Source organism: Miscanthus floridulus, chromosome 9, assembly GCF_019320115.1.
Source record: "Miscanthus floridulus cultivar M001 chromosome 9, ASM1932011v1, whole genome shotgun sequence".
Classification (NCBI taxonomy): Eukaryota; Viridiplantae; Streptophyta; class Magnoliopsida; order Poales; family Poaceae; genus Miscanthus; species Miscanthus floridulus.
This window is the reverse complement of record NC_089588.1, coordinates 74485030-74491934: the sequence shown is the minus strand read 5'-3', so window position 1 is coordinate 74491934 and position 6905 is coordinate 74485030.

The window sequence follows — 6905 nt, the reverse complement described above, 5'->3', positions numbered from 1 at the left end:
AATTGAAGGAGCGAGTTAGGGATTGGGCAATGAAGAAGATGGCCACCCAGTTTCAGACTTGGAAGAAACACCTATACACGACGTATGTCAAGAAGAACATAGCACCAGATTTTACTGTCCCAGGCCCGATCTCAAAGCAGAGGCCCTATTGGGATGAGTTTGTATAGTACAAGACTTCGAAAGAGGGTGTGAGTCGGGTGATAAAGAACCAACGTAATGCCCAACAGAAGACATACCACCATAACTTGGGATCAGGTGGCTACCCGACTGCCATTAAGAAGTGGAACAAAATGGAAGCAGACCTTCTTGCTAAGGGTATCAGACCAGAATCACTCGAGTGCGGAGAATGTGCAAAGAATTGGTTTTTCGCTCATGGGGGAACACTGGACCAGGAGACACGGAAGTGCATTTATGGCGCAAGACTGCAAGAAGTAGCAGAAAGATTGTTTTATGCTCAGAGATCTACTGCTAGTGGTGCGTTCAGGCCCAACAGAGAGAAGGATGAGCTGACATACGCCATCAGGACTATTGAACATGGTGGCCGAACTAGAGGCAAAGGAAGTGTCTCATGGGAACATGGATTCCCTCAGGACAGACCTTCCTACAGAAGCTGCTAGAGAAAGAAGGAAGAAGAGGCACAGTGGCTCCAGAGGTTGGAGGAAGCGGTGCGTGAAGCATAGGAGCAGGAAAAAAACCTTGAAGCGAGAATGCAGGAGGAAATTAGAAGGCAAGTGCAAATAGCAGTGAGTTCAAGCAAGCAGGCATCAGAGCCAGGAATCAACATTAGCCAATCTGTTCAGTTGAAAAGCAGCTGCGCTTCCACGGAGATACCAAATCAAGGGGACACAGGACTGCGCTTCCCTGTGGATGACATCACTGAACCTTGTACATCGTGTGAGCTACACATTCTGAAGGGGAATTCCACAATCAAGGTAGCTATCGGTCTTGTTAATCCTATCGACCAAACCAAGACACCAAGGATTCATGGGAATATAATCCAAGAAGGATATGCTACCATCTCGATAGATAAAGCTGAAAAAGGTTTTAGTAATTTGCCTCTTGACATTCCTGGAGGTGACGACGAGAAGACTCTAGGAGAAGTGGAGAAGACATTCATTCTATGGCGCAAGCGCTACATCATCATTCCTGGGATGTTGGCTCCACCTCCTCCTGAACTACCTCACCATAGGTACGTGCGGATGAAAACACTACATCATTAATTTGTATTGGCTTAAATAATTAACAATCTACTCATAATAATATGTCATTCCTTTTTTTGTAGCAGATCCTCCCCCAACCTAAATCCAGTTGTTCAATCGCCAGATCATCATAGTGCTCTGTACGATGACATTGTGTTGGAAGGCGAGGCTACATCCACACCATCTCCAAGGAGGTCTCCAACGCCGCAGCCGCCACCTCCAAGGAGGTCTCCAACGCCGCTGCCAACACCTCCAAGGAGGTCTCCAACGCCTCCCCCGCCCCCGCCTACCAAGAAGCCTAGCAAGAGGCCAGCCCCATAAACAAAGAACCAGTCCCCGCCGGCAAAGAAAGCCACCATGAAACCAAGGGCTATTCCCAAAATAATATCTGAAGAGAAGGAAGAAGGAACTAATGCATATAAAAAAGATATGTCTAGATTCTATGACAAACTTAAAAAGAATCAAGAAGCAAGGAGAAACCCAGAGAAACCGTATTTCTTTATAGCTCCAGATATTCTAAGAAAAAGGGTGGCTTCTAACCAGCAACAACAGCGGGAATCTCGTAAGCCGTCCAAATCAACATTATCGGACTATGACCGCACTCTCACCAAGCCAATTGAGGCGGCACAGAAAAAGAAGCGGGCAGGGAAAGGAGTTGCCCAACTCGGACAACAAGCGCACCAATCAGTCCCCCCGATAGTTGTTGGTAATGAATATGGTTCGAATTTAGGATTAATGCATCAGGCAAACATACCTCCGGATGTCGATTTGGATCACCTTGGTGAATTTATTGATGAGACTGGTCTCGACCTTTACCAGATGTTTGGTGATGGAAACATTGAGAGTGCGGCGGAGGTTGATATTTGGAAGAAAAAATTTGTACTAGGCCAGAGTCTATACAACCCTCAAGCCTTATCTGATCTGGGGACGCAAATGTACCTGCTAAACAAGTGGTACATGCAGGCGTCTACCGGTGGAGACTTCTGCGTTGGTGTCAGAATTAGAGACAAACATTGGTTCCGTGGCGATGATGTTATGTATGTTGACTTTGCAGAATTTCATCAACTATGCCACCTGACCTCTCTGGACAAAGTTATCATTAGCTGCTATTGCCTGTAAGTAATAATTCTTTCGATCTATTATTAAACTCATCATATGTGTGTATATGCATATAAATTATCCTAACAAGTACTATATATATGTAGATTTACAATGACAGAGCTCAGAAAAGAAGGCTGCAATGAAATTGGTTTTGTTGATCCCCATATAATATTCAAAGACCCAATTACTCCAAAGACTAATTGGAAGTCTGAGTCAGAGAGTAACCTCATGAACTTCTTAGTGAACCAACGCCACAAGAAGAATATACTCTTTCCCTACAACTTCAAGTGAGTGTTAATAATGTCGATCATCCTTAATGGCTCATATGTTGATTCTAGTTAATTAATGAGTGTTATGCGTTATATCCTATAAACACATGCAGCAATCACTGGATATTGATGGACATTGATCTGGTGAAAAGTCACTTGATAATCTATGACTCGATGAGAAAACCACAACAAGACTACCAAGATATGATAGATATTATCCAGAGGTAATTTCGGTATCTCTAGCAACTATATATACACACAAACATGATGATTAACTATATCTGATGACGTGGCAAATTTTTTATTGGGAGTGTTTGGAAAACCTTTATTGAGAAGCAACACATGGGAAAATGCAAAGCGCCACTGAATGTCATCCCTTTGAAAGTAAGTCCCCTAAATCGCATCATCTTTATTAATTAAACATATAGCTTTCACCGGATCACCAGATTGGATGACAAATCTTTTTCTCGTAAAGTGGTGTCTGAGGCAGGAACAGGGAAACAACTATTGTGGTTACTATGTTTGCAAGTTTATCAAGGTGGTCTCCCAAAGAACTCCTACAGAGAGACTCAAAGTATGTTAAAAATACACTATATATTCATTTAATTATTATTATTGATTGTGTTACTATGTCTTTATATATATATATATGTACATATATTAATTTATTTTCCTTTAATTCAAACCTGTAGACTCAATGGTTGGAGGAAAAGGTCATACGACAAGACCAAATTAAAGCAATTCAAGAGTCTATAGCCGGATTTTTTAATGAGCAGGTCATCGATTCCAAGGGCGAGTTCTACTTTGACCCAACACTGCCATGGAAGCCAAGCTAGAGGATGAGAGAAAACTTGTTATATCACAACAACTGTAATGCAATCTTTTTGTAATATATGCACATGAAATAATATAATGTAAAATACACATATGCATGCATGCATGTATATATATATATATATATATATATATATATATATATATATATTTCTATGCTTGAATTGTGTGATTTAATACGTTCATTGTGCTTGAACCGAAACATACTATACGCGCGTATAAATGTATAATTAGCAGCGTACAATACGACTTCGAAAACCTATTTTGAAAAGAAAACAAAAAAATGAAAAGAAAAGAAAAAGAAAAAAACCTTTAGTCCCGGTTCGTATTACCAACCGGGACTAAAGGTGCCGGCCACCATGGCATGTCAGGAGGCACCTTTAGTCCCAGTTGGTGTTACCCACCGGGACTAAACACTACTAGAGAACAGACTTTAGAACGATGTCCCAATTTAGCATTAGCCTCGGCATTTTTTGCCCCCGGGACTAAAGGACCCTTTAGTCCCGGTTGATAATACCAACCAGGACTAAAGGTCCCTGCCCAATGGTCGTCCATGGGGTAGGGATCTTTAGTCCCGGTTGGTAATACCAACCGGGACTAAAGCTTTTAGTCCCGGTTTGGGTGATGCCTCGGGAATAAAGATTAATCTTTAGTCTCGGTTTGGACCCCTAACCGGGACTAATTATCCCAGCCTATAATTCAGCTCGTTTCTTCCTCCCCGAGCCCGAGCCATTCCATTCAAACTCACTGCCTCTGTTCTTCAGCTTGCTGTTGTTCTTGCTCTCTCCCCCTCTATTGATGTTGCTCTTCGATTTTGGAGGTAACAAACTTAATCCTCTTATGTTTTATCAGTAACTTATCTCATTTTGCGATGTAAATGCATGTGTAACTTTATATGTTGCACTTTATTATGATTTTATATGTCATTTTTAGCTCAAAATGACATGATGATTTGCATATATGTTTGGATAAACAAAAGTTAAATTAGTTCATCAAAATCACGCCTCGCTCGTCCTCGCTGGAGCACGCGCCATCCTCATCCCCGGTGGCTTACGTGATCTTAGAATTAATTTTTCCATGAAATGAAAAACTTAGAAAATTGTTAGAAAATTGTAGAAAATCCGTACTAGTTGAACTTGCGGACCGTGTTCAGCTCGGCAAGCATGTTCTCTGCCGAGCGGTAACGGACGTCAAGGAGGAGCTTTGATTCTACGAGGGAGAGCGGCAACGGTCGTGGAAGACCATGTTCCCTTTCTCGTAGAATCGGAGCTCTTCCTTGGCCAAGTACGGTGCCGTCCGGTGGAGAAATGCTCGCCGGGATGATCACGTAAGCAAGGTCAACTAGTACGGATGGTTATTTATTGAAACATGTTTTTGAGCTATAATTTGATGGATATTTGATAACTTCAGACCTACAAATGTCATCTACAAATGTTACTATCCTCGGCAACCTAAACGCCCATGAGCTCGCCGATATCGAGCAGGTCACTTCGAATTATTTTTTCCATGAAATGAAATACTTAGAAATCATGTATTTTATTTTTTAGAATTAAATTTTCCATGAAATGAAAAACTTAGAAAATAGTTAGAAAATTGTAGAAAATCCGTACTAGTTGAACTTGTGGACTGTGTTCAGGTCGGCGAGCATGTTCTCTGCCGAGCGGTAACGGACGTCAAGGAGGAGCTTTGATTCTACGAGGGAGAGCGGCAACGGTCGTGGAAGACCGTGTTCCCTTTCTCGTAGAATCAGAGCTCTTCCTTGGCCAAGTACAGTGCCGTCCGGTGGAGAAATGCTCGCCGAGTTGATCACGTAAGCAAGGTCAACTAGTACGGATGGTTATTTATTGAAACATGTTTTTGAGCTATAATTTGATGGATATTTGATAACTTCAGACCTATAAATGTCATCTACAAATGTTACTATCCTCGGCAACCTAAACGTCCGTGAGCTCGCCGATATCGAGCAGGTCACTTAGAATTATTTTTTCCATGAAATGAACTACTTAGAAATCATGCCTTTTTTTTAGAATTAAATTTTCCATGAAATGAAAAACTTAGTAAATAGTTAGAAAATTATAGAAAATCCATACTAGTTGAACTTGCGGACCGTGTTCAGCTCGACCAACATGTTCTCTACCGAGCGGTAACGGACGTCAAGGAGGAGCTTTGATTCTATGAGGGAGAGCGGCAACAGTCGTGGAAGACCGTGTTCCCTTTCTCGTAGAATCAGAGCTCTTCCTTGGCCAAGTATGGTGTCGTCCGATGGAGAAATGCTGGCCGAGATGATCACGTAAGCAAGGTCAACTAGTACGGATGGTTATTTATTGAAACATGTAAAATCCGTACTAGTTTTGTTTAAATATATCATTTTAGAAAATATGAAATTTACACTAGTTTGCAAAAATAATTATAGAAAGTAGATGACAACTGGTACCGGATCCTCGGCCTCTCGTTCGGTTGCGAAACGACTGAGGCCAGAACTCCCTCTCATTATCTGCGGTAAGTGTAAGCAGAAGATTGTGATGGAGTACCGAGTCAAGAGACAGGGACCCAACAAGGGTCGTGTTTTCTACAAGTGCCCGGATCGCGATGTGAGTTTCTTACGCATTTTATAATTATGGCTAATTGACCTGCTTTTCTTGAATATTTTTGACTAAATATTTTTTGGCTTTAATTTCAGTGGGAGGGCAATGGATGCGATGGTTGGTACTGGGAGAAAGATTATGCTACATACGTGCAGAATTTGGGTTCGCTTGAGGTAGCGGCTGCTACTGATGAGGCAGTAAGCCAGCAGGAGAAGCTTATTGATATTCAACAGAAGAATGATTTGTCTGTTTTAGTTGCGTACGATCACGAAATAATTATGTTACTAAAGTGCATTGTAGTTTTAGTTTGTTTAGTGATAGTTGGGATTGCTTACGTTGTAGCCAGGCTTAGTTAATTAATCAACCGTGTGTGTGTCATTTATGTTGTGTAATAAAATACTTAATTATGTTCAAGGTTTTCATAATTTGTCGTGTAATACAGATTATGTCACGCCATTGGATGTACAATGCCGATCGCCGCTCCCAAGACTTTATTAAGGGCTTGCACTATTTCTTAGGTGTGGCTGAGGCAAATAAGCGGGATGGTTTCATGTGCTGTCCATGTGCCCTATGTAAGAATTTAAAGGAATATTCAAGCTCAATGAGTCTTCATTCACATTTGCTTAAGTCAGGTTTCATGTCAAACTATATACGTTGGACTAAGCATGGAGAAAGCGGGGTCATGATGGAAGAAGGTGAAGGAGAAGATTTAGACATTGATGACATTATTGCTCAGTATGGTGCCTTTGATGATACTACAATGAGGGGAGATGAAGAAGTGGTAGCGGTAGAAGATGATCTTGGTGATGCTCTTGGCGATGCCATTCGTGATGCACAACAAGAATGGGAAAGTGAAAAAGAGAAAGTTAAGTTCGAGCGCATGCTTGAGGATCATAGGAAGTGCTATACCGACGGCC